This window comes from Zonotrichia leucophrys, chromosome 4 (genome assembly GCF_028769735.1).
Source record: "Zonotrichia leucophrys gambelii isolate GWCS_2022_RI chromosome 4, RI_Zleu_2.0, whole genome shotgun sequence".
NCBI classification, from domain to species: Eukaryota; Metazoa; Chordata; class Aves; order Passeriformes; family Passerellidae; genus Zonotrichia; species Zonotrichia leucophrys.
Window position 1 is genome coordinate 49,959,679 of NC_088173.1, and position 14,248 is coordinate 49,973,926.

General features: G+C 39.6%; 1 protein-coding gene across 1 annotated transcript in view; it reads right to left on the reverse strand.

The window, feature by feature from the left end:
* AFG2A (AFG2 AAA ATPase homolog A) overlaps positions 1-14,248 on the reverse strand; it is a 162,760-nt gene that overhangs the window by 94,796 nt on the left and 53,716 nt on the right.

Genomic DNA, 14,248 nt, shown 5'->3' on the forward strand with positions numbered 1-14,248 from the left:
AGTTTCAATTAGTTAACTGTTCATCACCTATGACATTTGTTTATTTATAAAAGGCACTGGTCTGCTACTGTGTGTGAAACTATCCAAGTTGCACAGGGATGTTTGAAATCATGGCTGGGACTCACCTGTCTGTAGTCCTGTTCCTTACTGCACCATTTTTTAACTTCAAAAGCTGTCAAATAGATCTGGGCATGTAAAAATATAACTTGTACATGCCTATAGTCTGTAGAGGTATTTGCACCTACCAGTTCATGTTAATATTCACCTGCTGGATACAGGGCAAAGAGAGCAACACTTCTGCATTGATTTCCTGCTTGCCTATTCACACTGTACAGAAAGATTTGTTTCTGTTCCAGTTAATTGACAGCATGGTGACGAATCAACCAAAGAAAAATTTCCTATTTATCTTCAGAGTAAAGGGTTGGATTTGTAAAAATGCAACTATAGCATTATTTCTACTTCTGTGATAAGTAGCAGTGCAAGAGGAAGTTTTCCTTGAACAAAATTAACTGGCATGCACACATGGGATTCCTACCCTATAAAAGTGAAATAATATATATTATTTTGCATTTTGATTAATCCCATGTGTTTTTGCTACAGCTCACCATGAAGGATTTGGCAATATTTCCACAGCCAACACGATAAAACCAATAATAAAAATAAAATAATAATAAAAGAGCTTGCAACAACATACTTCCTCATAAAGAACTGTATAAAGCAGAAAACTGCTCCAAATCAGCTCCAAATGAGCAACCATTATTAGACAAAGATTACCTATTTTAACATGTCATTTCACACACACCTTTGTCAGAGAAGAAGTATTACTTGTGTTCTCTCCATCCTACAAGCTGAGCATGTACTTGCAGACTTAAAACCACCATGACTCATCTGATAACAAGAAGTTGCATTATTTACACTTTTATATATGGCAACCACATTTGATCTTTCAAGTTCCCTGCCATGGTGGCTGGAACACACATTTACCTTGAGAGGCAGCATATGACTCAAATCCAGATGGGCAAATTACCACACATTTGCTGCAGCAAATGAAGCATGTGCTGTGCAAAGGAAGAATTACCACAACTTTGCTGTTGTTTGTGTGTCAAAATCTTCAGCCTCCACTTGGTGAGGATCCTCCAAACTCCAGGAAGCAGAGTGTGAGTAATACAATCAACTTTAAGGACTTAGAGTCATTTTAAAACACAGACACGATAAAACACATTTATATAATATTTCTTCTTCAAATCTGGTTCATTTCAGTAGCTGAACAAACAGAAAATCCTTTGTGTAATCTGGCTAAGATGCTTACCTCACTGTCACTGCATGGCAGTGATTGCTGCCAGCCATTTTTCTCTTTGATAGCTTTTTGAAGTCGGTTCTTTCATTAGCCACTTGCCCCCATTAGTCACCAGGTAGCTGCTTATCCACTCAGCATCATCATCTCCTTCAACTTACAAAGAATACAAATAGATATTTTTATTCCATCTTTGTTCCCCATTCACGTTTGCCTTCTTTCTAATTAACCAAGTTGAAAATTGTAATGATAAAAGCCATGTTCCCTTATCTGAGAGTGTCTGAACTCCCTGAAGGGCTGATGCTGATCTCTGAGCCTCCTCCACAGCTCTGCATGGGCACTGGCCACGTTGTTCCATCCCAGAGCAATACACCAAACTATTTTTATGTCATGCCCATACTGCTCAGCATATATCTTAAAATGCTTTGTTTGGGTTTTGATTGCTGCTGTACTCAGAGCAGATATTTTCACTGGCACTGGGCCATCCATAAGTAATCCCTCAAACAAATACTTTGCGCTTGGGGAACCTCTGGCAGGACCCTGTGACACACACACACACGAGAACAAAATCAAGCTGCAGCTGCCCATGCAGGTCTGGTTAACTCCCAGCATCTGTCTTTACAACTTTAAAGTGTCTTCTATCAGATTCTGTGCAGGTTTTGTTTCTGAAGCTTAAAGGAAGCTATCTGGAAGAAGAAGCACAAAGTCTGTCCTATGGCACACTGCTGACAGAAGGGCAACTTGGGGCCCTCATTTCTTGGGGCTGGCAGGACAGGTTTTTTTCCTGTACAGCACCCAACATGGTGTTGGTGCATCACCATGGCCTTCCTGAATTTACCAACATAAACAGCCAATGCACAGCCCAGACACTTCCCATCTGGGTGATGGGAATAATTTGTGGTAGCAGGAGGATGTTATTCTGTGCAGAGCCCAGCCACCCGAACACCCCACCACAGATTTGTAGCCTGTGGATTGCACTACTATTTGCAAGGCAGCAGAGAAATTATTTCTTTATAAGACTTGGCTTCTTTTTCTGCCCCTAAGGAGGAATGTGGTGCAGTGGTTACCAGCATCACAACCAAACACAGACTTCTCTCAAAGTCTGGGTGACTAAATAGATGCTAGTTAAGAGCTCTGGTGCAGCTACAATTAGACCTCTGCTTCTCCACAAGCATCTAATATAACCACAAGCAACATCTCAATCATGTCATTTTGCAAACAGGGTGAGCGCTCCCTGCTTGCCTTCTGTCTGCAGCACTGTGCCATGACAACCATAAAATCCAGCCAGCTAACATCCACTCAAGAAACTATGATTTTTCTGGATCCTTTTGCCCTTTTCTTTGCCATAAAGCACAGTAGGGGAACCTCAGAATTCCCAGGTCTTTCCTTTCCCCAAGCCCAAAGTCCAGCTTCGTGCTTTGCAGACAAGACCTCATGGAGGATGGGGCTGCAGCTACTCAGCAGCAGTATGTTGTCCAGACTACCCAAAACACAGAGAACATGCCTGCAGAACTTTGTGATAAGCTTTTTAAATTTGCTGAGCAAATATATTTTCCATGGCCAAATCTAGGTGAATCCTTCCAGGGAAAGCAATCCTCCTGTTTGGATCATCACCAATGCTCCGAAGATAAAGAGCCTGGAGTTTTTCAGAGACTTGATTTAATCTAGACAAATTATACCCTTATTTTTCTTTTTTTTAAATTCTCAGAATCATCTGCAACACTGTCATGGAACCTTAAAGAGACAAGTCAGCCCAGAACTAAGAACAAGCCCAGAATATTTCAGTCAGAGTAGTTAATGTTGGACATTATTTCTTTAGGGGAATACAGATTTACTACCACAGCAGCCAAAGAATTGGAAAGAATTGAGGCTTTTATTTTTTCTTGCCCTTGCTTGGCTCACATCATTCAGGGAAAAGGTACAGCTACATCAGCAGAAAGGCTCCACCAGAGCCTTCTGCCAACTCAGCCAGAGAAATGCAGCTCTTGGACATTCAGCTACACCAGCACTGTCACAAATGTGCAAACCTTGTCAGCAGAGCAGACACGAGCAGAGCTTCAGGCAGGCAAATCAAAACTCATGCACAGATGTATTGTCAAGGTACTTAAATTGCTGGGAATTCAGGTTTATGTGTCATTTGATTGAATTTCTTCTCAGTTGAGGGCCTGCACATGCAGCATTGCTGCTGCTAGCAATTGCCAGCTGACACTTCTCTGGGAAGCATATCTTGTGTGGAGATTAAAGAGAAGGCAGGAAACCAGGGTATCTTAAAAGGAAATTCCCCACATTTCTTTCCCCTCTCAGGCTGTAAAACAGGACAAAGATGATTTCAGGATTAAACACACATTATCTTTGCAGTGTCACTTACAGACCAGGTGAAAACTGAAGTGAAACCGAGAGCACAAAAACACAAGACTGGCTTTTGTTCTACAGTATTTTCATCAAATATGTAAATGTGGCAAATATGTAAAGCTACACCTAGCAGCTTTCATTTGAAGGAGAAAAAAATATCCTCCCATTTCTTACTTTTTCTACACATTTTGGAATGTAAGAAACCACTTCACATACCCTGAGAGCCTACATCACATGGCAAAAACTAATTAAGAGGTAAAGAAAACAGAACCAGTGATTTAGCCCAGTGTCAATTTTGTGCACCTTTAAAAAAATAAACATTAAATATAAACATTATCAGAGAGCTAACAACCCTTTAACAGAGGGTAAATATCTTCTATTAATTTCAACATTCATGTAAAAAAAAAGTCACTATTACTGTTATCTCTAATCTTATTCTCTAGAGACTCAACATAAATTTCAGAACTAACCAGATGGTCAGTAAGCATTAGCAAATGACTTTTGATAATAAAACCTAATTAGTTCTGACCTGATCTCCATCATGCATTATCAGCTTTGGCCATCATAAGAACTTTGCAGTCCCACAACCGCTACAGACAAAACTTGGACGTGAAGTCTGGTGGAAACCTTCACTCCCTGGGCTCCCCATGGCCCCCTGATTTTTTGCAAGTGACTTTAAATGGGACTAAGAGACATATCAGGAAATTTGTACTCGCATTAATAGCTCGTTTGTTATGAAGTTTTCACTTCCTTTTAACATTAACACATTCTGCAGATCTGCTATTCCACGTGACGGCATTTGACCCTTCCTGGCAGAGCACTCCAGGTGCAGAGAAGATTCCTTGCTGAAGCCACAATTTTCCCTTTATGCTTTACTACAGCCAATTCCAGCCAGAATAACATAAAGCAAAGAAACAAAACCATTGCAGAGCTGTCATTTAAAAACACAGATTTTTAAAAGGCTTTAGGGGTATCATTTATGAAACACAAAGAGATTTCCTTCTTTAGCGGTGTTCCAACACATTACTCTTTCGTGCTTACTCCAAGACATGAATACACTTGTCTGAAATGTCAGTGAGGTATTTATACAAAGGCAACTCTTCAGAAACCTATTATTGTGAATACAAAACAGGAAGTACAGTAATTCCACCAGTATATGTTAAATAATGCTCAGTATAAACTGTGCTCTTCAATTAATAGGCAGTGTTAATCCCTCCAGGGAAAAGGGAGATGTGAAGTGTGAACTGAAAATACTGACTCATGATAAAACCTGTGAGTATTTCTCCCACAAAGTGTTTTGTTTTGTTAGCTTGTTTTCCATTAGGGGGATTTTCTCCCTCTCCCCTCCTAACAGCAGACAAGAGAAAACAGAAAATAGAATTTGCAATGTAAATGAAAAAAAACCCAAAAAACTACAGGTCAAAGTTCAATGACATTGTAAAGTGAAAAACATGAAAATATAATGAAGTAATAGTACAATAAATGCATCATGATACCTCAAACCCTACAACTCCTTTCAGTTCTCATGCTTTCAGTAACTAAGCTTTGGAATAACTGTGTTACATGGAAGGTGCAGCTCTAGCAAACTACTCCATTGACAACTTAAATACAGCTGTACTGCTTTGCAAGTGTCAAACTACTTAGAATAGTATCTAAATAAAAAGGCCATATAATACTGAACAACCTTCAGCAACTTAGCTGATCTTCCACCAAAAAATAATTAAACTATAAGTCGAAAGTCTAAAAAAAAAAAAATCTTTCTTTTTAAGCATTAACCACCATGAATTAAAGAAACTTATGGTTTTTATGAAAAAAAAAAACTAATTAATAACACATACTCCAAAGTAAGACAGACAGTCCAGGTGTAAAATTTAAGCTCTTTCCTTACACATGTAGAATAAGAAAATATTTTAAAATAGACTCATCTCTAGAAGACTAGTGAGACAACCTAATCAGCAGTTTGCTCTTCCTCAAAACATTCACAGATGTTTAAAAAAAAAAATCAAACTCAAGAGCTTCCCAAGTCCAATGACCTGAAACAGCCTCTGCAAATCTCAGACAGAGAGAAATCAAAGCTTCTCTTTTCTAAGGTCTGACAAACCTGTATCTATTTACAGATGTGTAAGAACATCTCTTCTGACACAACTCTGCCACAGAGTCTCTCTTCCTCCTCACTTTCTCCCACAGGCACCGGATTTGGAAATCTCTGTGCAAGCTAAGAGATGGAACTTTGGTTTGACTGCCATCTGCTGATCCCAAGTTTTGGGAACCTGGAGAGTAATTTAAAAACACGTGCACAAAACTTTCAAAATGCTCAGCGTTTCTTCTTCCAGTTCTTGGTAACAAATAAATTAGATAACTAGAGATAACAGGTGTCTTTGTTTAAAGAAATACAATTAGACCAAGCGTCCAGATATTTAGCATCCTTTCGCTGATTTTCAGATTAGCAGACACAGAAAATTCAATAATTTCATGTGCATGAATAAAATGACTATTGAAACAAAGCATTGTCATGCCCAGGACCATTGTGATAGTAAGAAACAGAATCAGGTTCAACAGCTGCTCCTTACAGAATAGGGAATCACATTTGAGGCAACTATGAAAAAACCCAAGGAAAATACAGAATAATAACAGATTAGCTTTACATTCTTCCACAAGGGAGATCACCACAACAACCCATCTTACCACAAAAATACTCAAAATTATAAAAAGTCTTTGTTCCATCGTACCCCAATAAAACACATGCACAAAAGAAAGCAAATTCACCTTCAGGACCCTGACATTTGTTGTTCCTCCAAGATAACAGATACTTGGTCAAGGACTGAATGATGTGGATACACCAACCACCTCTTTGGAAGAGAACACATTGTGGATGAGGACAGGACTTGAAGTGTGGTTTTTCTTAACCCAGAATGTTTTTTATCAGTACAAGCCAACATTTAGATCGCTACAGCTCAAAGCTGAAATTGAAGCAGCAAGATTTCCTCTCGTGTTCCATACAAAACCATTTCTCCTGGCAAACCCAGCTTTATGTGGTGCACCTACAGAAGATGGCTGTGCAGCCTGCCCATGTGCAGGAAGTTATCAGCCCAGGGCATCAGGCTGAGAAAGCACTGGGTCCATTCTCACTCTCTCCCTCATCTCTGGTGAGGTGGGAGAACTATATCCCACCATAAGCTTTTTCTCAATATTTTTCCTTCAGCAAAACTTTGTTCTTTCACTCCATTACTATACGAGGAAAAGTAGAAAAAACAAGTGGTTCTATTAGTAATTTGGGTATAATATATAAATATGTTATATAAACAGACAATGTTAAAGCTCAAGGGGTTCAGCTCAAGGGGTGCCAAAACAAGGCTTGTTTCAGCCCTGTTTCTATGCATGGTGTATTTCTGCCTAATCAGATATTGACTTTAGACACCCTTTCCTAGTTTCTATAATTCCAGTTCTGCAGACATTCAAATCCACACTGAGCTTTACAGTAAAGCATATACATAAATGATTCCAGTGTCAGAAAGAAATGGAATCCTCAGCTGACAGGAAAAGAAAATTGTTTGAGCATGAAGGAGTTCCAGGTTAAGATCTTTTGCATTAGTATTTTTATGAGAGTAAGATCCACATAAATAAAATGTTAACCCATGGAAATCCTACCACAGAAGAAAAACAAAAAACCAAAACAAAACAGGCTGCCATTAGAATAATGAGTTTGCATTTCTCTGTGAGCCCAAAACTTCAGGTGGCAAGTCAGGTACACAAATTCTGGAGATTCTGAATCAAACCACAACTTTTCTTCTCTTAGTACATTACTAATTAAAATGATTTCTTTCCAAATGTCTTCATTGTCTCAGAAGGTTAATGGTTCCAATTCATGTTTTTCCTTTTCTAAGAGCCCACATGATTTATGTTCTGTCACAGCATTGCTGGCAGATGACGTCAAAATATGCCTTTGTTGTGGAAATGTGTCTGCTTAAACAGTTTCTTTATTTGTGATGTGGCATCTCCTGTAAAACATACTCTGTTTTCACATGAAAAACAAAGGCAGGACAGAGTCCTATTATCTACAAAGCCAGTAAATGGTCTTGTACAAATCTTGCACATGACCTAGAGCCTTCACTGGTGGCTTCTCTCCTTTCCCTGCTCTCTTTGCTGGAAAGTAACTAAAATAAAAAAAAAGTAACCCAAAAAGGAGAAAACACAAGACTTCCCCTTCAGCCACAATGCTGAAATCCTTTCACACGCAGTGGGGTCGCACAGAGGGAAGACTTTTGAGCTCTGTGAATGTTAATCAGCAATTTCTGGAGAAACAGTGACAGAACTGCACCTAATGCCTCAATTACAGCGCCTACAGCAATTACAGCTCTTCCACTTTGTTTCCATCACTCTTGCTCACGATGCACAGAGGAGACAGAGGCCTTCAATAAGAAGGTGTCAGTCTTCTATAGGCAGTAGACTTCCAGAAGTGCAGCAAAGAGCTGCAGTCTATTTCCATGTCAATGATTCAGGCACAGCCTATTTCCATGTCACTAATTTTTTGTAGTCTTCAACCCCCTGGCAACACTTTTATCTGGAGAGCAGGCAGACAGTTGAAGCAACAGGATAAAATCCTTCCCTGCTGATACACAGAATCAAACCATCACCAAGAGTGACACCCTCTGAAGCCAATCCTTCTGAGTGAAGAATAAGGTTTGTACTGCAGCCCCCCTGGGAAATGTATTGTTTCTAAGTACAGGTGGGGAAGCTCAGAGGAGCACAAGGAATAGGAATCAACAGGGAAATCTAGGATGAAGTCAAGTTACATTTCCTCACACCCACTCAAATGGAATTGTTTAGTGCATGGAGACAACAGAGAAGCTCAGATATCAGATCAAAGTAGTACTTAAGCACTAAAACAGGTATTTAAAGACTTTAACACACTTCAGCATTAAATGCATGAAAGAACAGTGTTTCAATTTTATATATGTAAAAAAGAGAATTTTGTAAGCTCGCAGAGGGTATTTACATTCCTCAATAAAACTAAAATAAATGGCCATTTTATAGGTGCAGGAACATGTTCCAAGGTGTGTGTTTGCCAATTACACACACCCCACATGCTGACTGATGAACACACACACCCTGGCGTGTGTTCTTGCTTACATAGCTCACGTGCCTCCCTGTTAAGTAATGGAATAAGACTTGCCCTGCAAACTGGCTAACGCCGCCTCTCCTTGCTCAGTGACTTCTGCAGAAAGCATTCACCACTAAGAAAAACAACTTCTGAAGCACAGCTAAGATCTCTGCAGCCTGAAGAGGACTCACTCTTGTCTGCAAGAACCAAGGCTGTGATCTCTCCATTTTCTGTGCCACTCTCAGGAGCGCATTCCCCCAGAATGGGGGGGCTGGCACTCAGCACTTTTCCTGGGCATTGCTGCCTACTGTAAAGACACAGCCCTCCATACAGACTGCTTTTTTTCCCACCACCTCGTAAACCTCAAGGACTGCCTGTTTCACTGTTTTCCTCTTTATAAACAGATAGGCAGGTTTAGGCTCTCCACACATGTACATTTTTAGGCTCTCTCCATGTACGCTGTTACACAAACTTCTTTCAGAATGATCAAAGTTTTTTTTTTTTTTTGGTTTTTTTTTAATTTTTGCTTTGCGTCTGCTTGCTCATTTTGTACCCAAACGTGCACCAAAACCAGTGCCAGGCTTCCTGTTCTTCTCCCTCTCCTTCTCAGAACCAATAAACAACAGTGCAAAGGAATACAAATTCCCCCAAGTTCGTTATATTGTGTGATGCTTTATCTCTCATTCCTCTGTTTCTCTGTTTTCAGTAAGAGTCCAACTGTGCTTGTCAGGATCTGTCTGTAGATAACAGCATGCACTGGCAGGGGAGAGGCCTTGCCTGTTACCTCTCCATTGCAACACAGTGCAGACCCCTTCATCTCCATCTGTTTTTCCTGTATAAAATTTACACCTCCTTTATGAGGTTTAATACCAGAGAAATTACATCATATAGGAGCCATAATGTCTAATGATAGAGTTATTCAAAGAAACAGGGATGAAGACTGATGGTAAAGAACTGTCCAAGACTCTCAGGAGACAGCAACTGGATAACATTCAATGTAAGTAAAAGCAAAGCACCAAACATGGGAAATTCAATATTCTCTTCATAAATAAACAGATGTGCCATGAGATGAATCATTACCACTTCTCATCTTAATAGACAGTGATGAAAACTCCAGTTTGGCTCTTGGCAGCAGTCAAAAAAGCATTTCTGGCATTAAAAATTCAGGACTGTTAATAAAAGGGTAAAGATCAGACCAGAAAACATCGTTGTGCACCACACAAACCCATGTTGCACCTCGGTCCCCTGCTCTCCAAAAGGATGTAATAGATCTGGAAGAGGTTCAGAGGAGGGCAGCAAGGATGATCAAAGGCACAAGCCAGTTTCTGTTTAGGAATAGCTGACTCTCCTCTCATTCTGCATGGAACAATATCACACGACCAAAACCTCTGCTAAAAAGGGCAGTTCCCAAAATTATCTTTTCCGGTGCCTGACTGGGAAGAGTACCTCAAGAAGATGCTGTAGACAGTAATCAAAGTATTGCTTTAAAGTGCATTCAAAGCACATATACCTGGTTTATGCTTCTCTGTAGCACAAAACTTCACTTGCCATGGAGCAAATACACATACATTTAAAACAAAGGAAGAAGTGACTACACCCTCTTTAATTGAATTCCTCAGCTAGGTAAGAATATGTCATATATAACCCCCAAAAGAAGCAGTCACTTCAGGTTTCCAGAACTGCTGAGTCCCACCTGGCACTGCTCAATCAAAATATCCATTAAACTTCCAGACCCTTTGCTCTCAATCACCTTGTCATTTACATGTTTTTCTAGGTTATCCCAAAAAAAATCACAAATTGTCCTGAGTCTGAGCTAACTCTTACAGTTGCCCATACATGGAACCACACAGCCTAAAACACACCCAAAATCTCATTATTATGCATATCCAATCCAACCCTGAGGTACCCAGTGTTCTAGCAGTCATTCACCAAGTTTGCACTGTTTATAGCAGATGTTAATTAACATCTCACATGGACATGGAGAGCCCTAGCTCTGCACTTCAGTTCACATCAATCCTTCCACACTCCTTATGAAATGATCCATTATTAATCAGTCACCTTCAGATCGCTCCCTTTCCTCCTGTGCTACATTGTTACACTACCACATTCAGCTTTATGTTAAGAATTGAACTAAGTTCTTAGAGAAAGAGCCTGTCTTTCCTGAACAAACCTATTGTTTTTCAGTGTTACATATACTGCACAGGAATGGTATTTCCATTCATCCCCAAAACTATGTGCAGCACATGTGCAAGACATCCAGCTTTCATCACGGATGGAGCAAATAGAATTTAAAGCTGGATCTCCTCTAATACAATAAAAATTTTCTAAAAATCAGCTCCTGGAAATTCTGATTGTGATCTCCTATTTTTCCTTCTCCCCACAGAAATTTCACAAAGAAATGGTTCTAACCAACTGAAAGGATTAATGATGGTATCTAATATCTATGAAGAACATTAAATAAAAAATTACTAAAATTCTTACTGAGAAACAAGTGCATAGCACCTAATCCCTAAATTCAGCTGTTCTTTAGAGTCTTTTACTGATGTAAAGAGCTTGGCTGTATTTCAGCTTGCTCATTATAAAGCTCTGAGGTTCAGAGGTTTCCTAAACCTAAAATGAGAAGTGAAAAGTTCACAATCTTTAAGAGTGCAACCAAATAGCGGCACTGTGTGCTGGCCACCTCATCCTCCCAAGCTGCCCTTGCTTCTGACTGACACCAAACCAGTGACCTGTACAAAGCCAGGCCTCCTGTTTCACCCTTTTTACTGGAACAGCTCCCTATCCTATTAGGGGAAAGATAACTATCAACAGTTAATATAGAAGTCACTCAACATTTTATATTATAAAATAATTTATTTAGTAGCTTATGCTATTCTGAGCTTTGACCTTCTTGTCCTTTCCAAGCTGGCTGGCTGCCTTAGACTGATTTGTTTTGTAATGCTCCAGTCAAAACATTTCAGCTGTTGCATGAGAAGGAGACCAGGAAAAATGTAGTTTTATTTACAGTTCTTAAAAAATTAATAAAAATAAAACTCTTTCACCCTAACCTTTGGAGAGAGGTCTTGAGACCTGACCACATTACAGAGGACTTGAAACATCTCAATTTGAAAAGGCTTTGTGAAGCTTCTTGACATTTTGTAGATACCTTTTCCAACTTTTGCCTACTCAAAGACTGATCCTACCAAGGCTCAAGGAGTCTGCAGCCCATACTGGATTTAGGCTCCCAAAATGACTGCAGGGAGTGGTTTGAACAGAGTCAGGCAAAATGAGAAAGAAGGCATCCAGAATAAAAAGCCTGACATTAAGAGAAAACACACTGAAAACCAAGAGTCTGGGTAGTGGGGCGAAAGCACTCCTTTGTTGTCAGAAAATATCCTGGATAACAGGCAAAAGTCCCATTCCAGACCCCACAAAAAAAAAAAAAAAAAAAAATCAGTAAAGCATTAAGCAAAGGAGCTTAATATTGTCAATTTATCACATATATCAAATAAACAAGCTTTTTGTGGCAGACCCAGAGGGTCCTGTACTGCTGATAACCACAAAGATCTCAGTATGACACAAAACAATGAAACCTGATAATTCTCCCCCAGAAACTAGTGATGGTTCATCTGATTTTAAACAGTGTTAATCAGAACCCTCAAAAGCAAGGAAATGTGAGTATTAAGGTAATTAAAGTAGAGGCAATCATAATGACTTGCAAAAATAATTTTCTAAATGAATGCAATTTAATTAATCATGCACAATGCACACATCTTTAATTAACGTAAACAGAGCCTGCATTACGATGCACACACTGAATGAAGATTGCAGCCAGTTCTTAACTCATGAGTGCTTGACAAACACAACATCCTCTATAATGCTATTTTAATATAGCATACACAAAAAGCTGGACAAACACTGTGCATTTTGCATCCACAAAGAGGAAAGCTGGGCAGAAGACCAAGTGCAAAGCAAGCTCTAAATGTGTCTGTGGCTACAGCCCAAACACCCTAACTGCAGCCCTTCCTCAAGCTGCTGCAGCTCTCAGTATTACACTTACATCCCTCCCAGCGTCACTCCTGTAAATATTTAAAACCCAAGGCTGTTTGGAATGTCTCTCCTTTAACTGCTATCACCACCCTAATGAAGCTAATTAAATATAACCAAGACTCATGCCATCCAGCACACTGACTGTGCAATATAGTGCCATAGTGCCTTGCTGCACTTTGTTTCTCTGCCCTCTCTCTACTTTGCTGTACAGGTACATTGCACTTAGTCATAAAATCAGTGTTACTTCTCTAGATCAAGTTTTTTGCTTTGTTACTAAACCTACATGAAGAATAGGCTTGACCTAACCCAACTCTGAGGAATTTACACCTACTCTGTGTGTACTGCTTACATGCCCTTCATTTTTAGAGGTGTTATTCATTTTAACCCCAGATATTCTCATGCTATCTTAAAATACAGCATAATTTTCATGTCACTGTTAAAAAAAACATAAACAAAAGTAACAAAACAAAAAACCACAAACCTCCAAAACCACACCTGCTACCACAGTTACAGACTCATTGAACCAGGACAGCAGTTACACAGCAGACATGAACCAAGAGCCTTTCCAAGTTCCCACTGTGTACAGAGGCTGGCTAGCACCCTGTGTACCTTAGCTGGACTGTGTGACCTCCAGGCAGGAGGGCTGAGTAAGAACAAACTTTGGCTCATGGCCTTCACCTTTCCATCTCTGGAATGAAATAAATACACGTTGATACCCTGAAGTAAATGTTCTGGCATGTGCTTCAGGGAAGTTTATAAAAGTATAAGTGATGCTAAAACACACCAGTGAGCTGATGCAAGGAATGCTCTCTGCTGTAAACAACAAGAGAAGCGTGAATTGACTCTTCTGTTCTATTTGAAGTAAAACTATTATATTTTTACATATACTGTCTAAATGTATGTTTTCACAGACAAAATAAAGCCAACTTGTCCTGGCCCTATAGTATATCAGCTAAAGGAGAAAATATGCAGACCAACAAGTTTTCCCTCCAACCTTTCTTTTCAGGCAAGTAATAAATCTTGAGTGAAAAAGTCACTGTGCTCTTCAGCTGTCACCACTAAGATTTTGTTTTTAAAACCATAGCAGCCTTAAGGCTGATTTACTACTCAGCCCTCCACACTCTGACAATCGAATAGTTGGAAACAAAAATCACTTTTGCACACCTGGAAATATTTTATTTGCTGTGCTCATGAGAAAACAAAGTTTTCATCTGTGAGGAAGGAGGTGGAGGGGAAGGGAGACAGGGAGATTCAGGTGAATCTTAAAACCTGATCCTTGACGTAAAGAGATACAAATATAGATATGAACTCCAAAACTACCTCTGCACACTAAGAGTGGTGAGGATCTTTAGAAACCATGGATTCTCTATGTAAACTAGCCTCAAAATCTGGAGGTCTCAACCCCCCGAAAGCCTCAGCCAGTAAACAACACTGGTCATCAACTGTATCGATTCAGCCATTTCAGTTTCGCA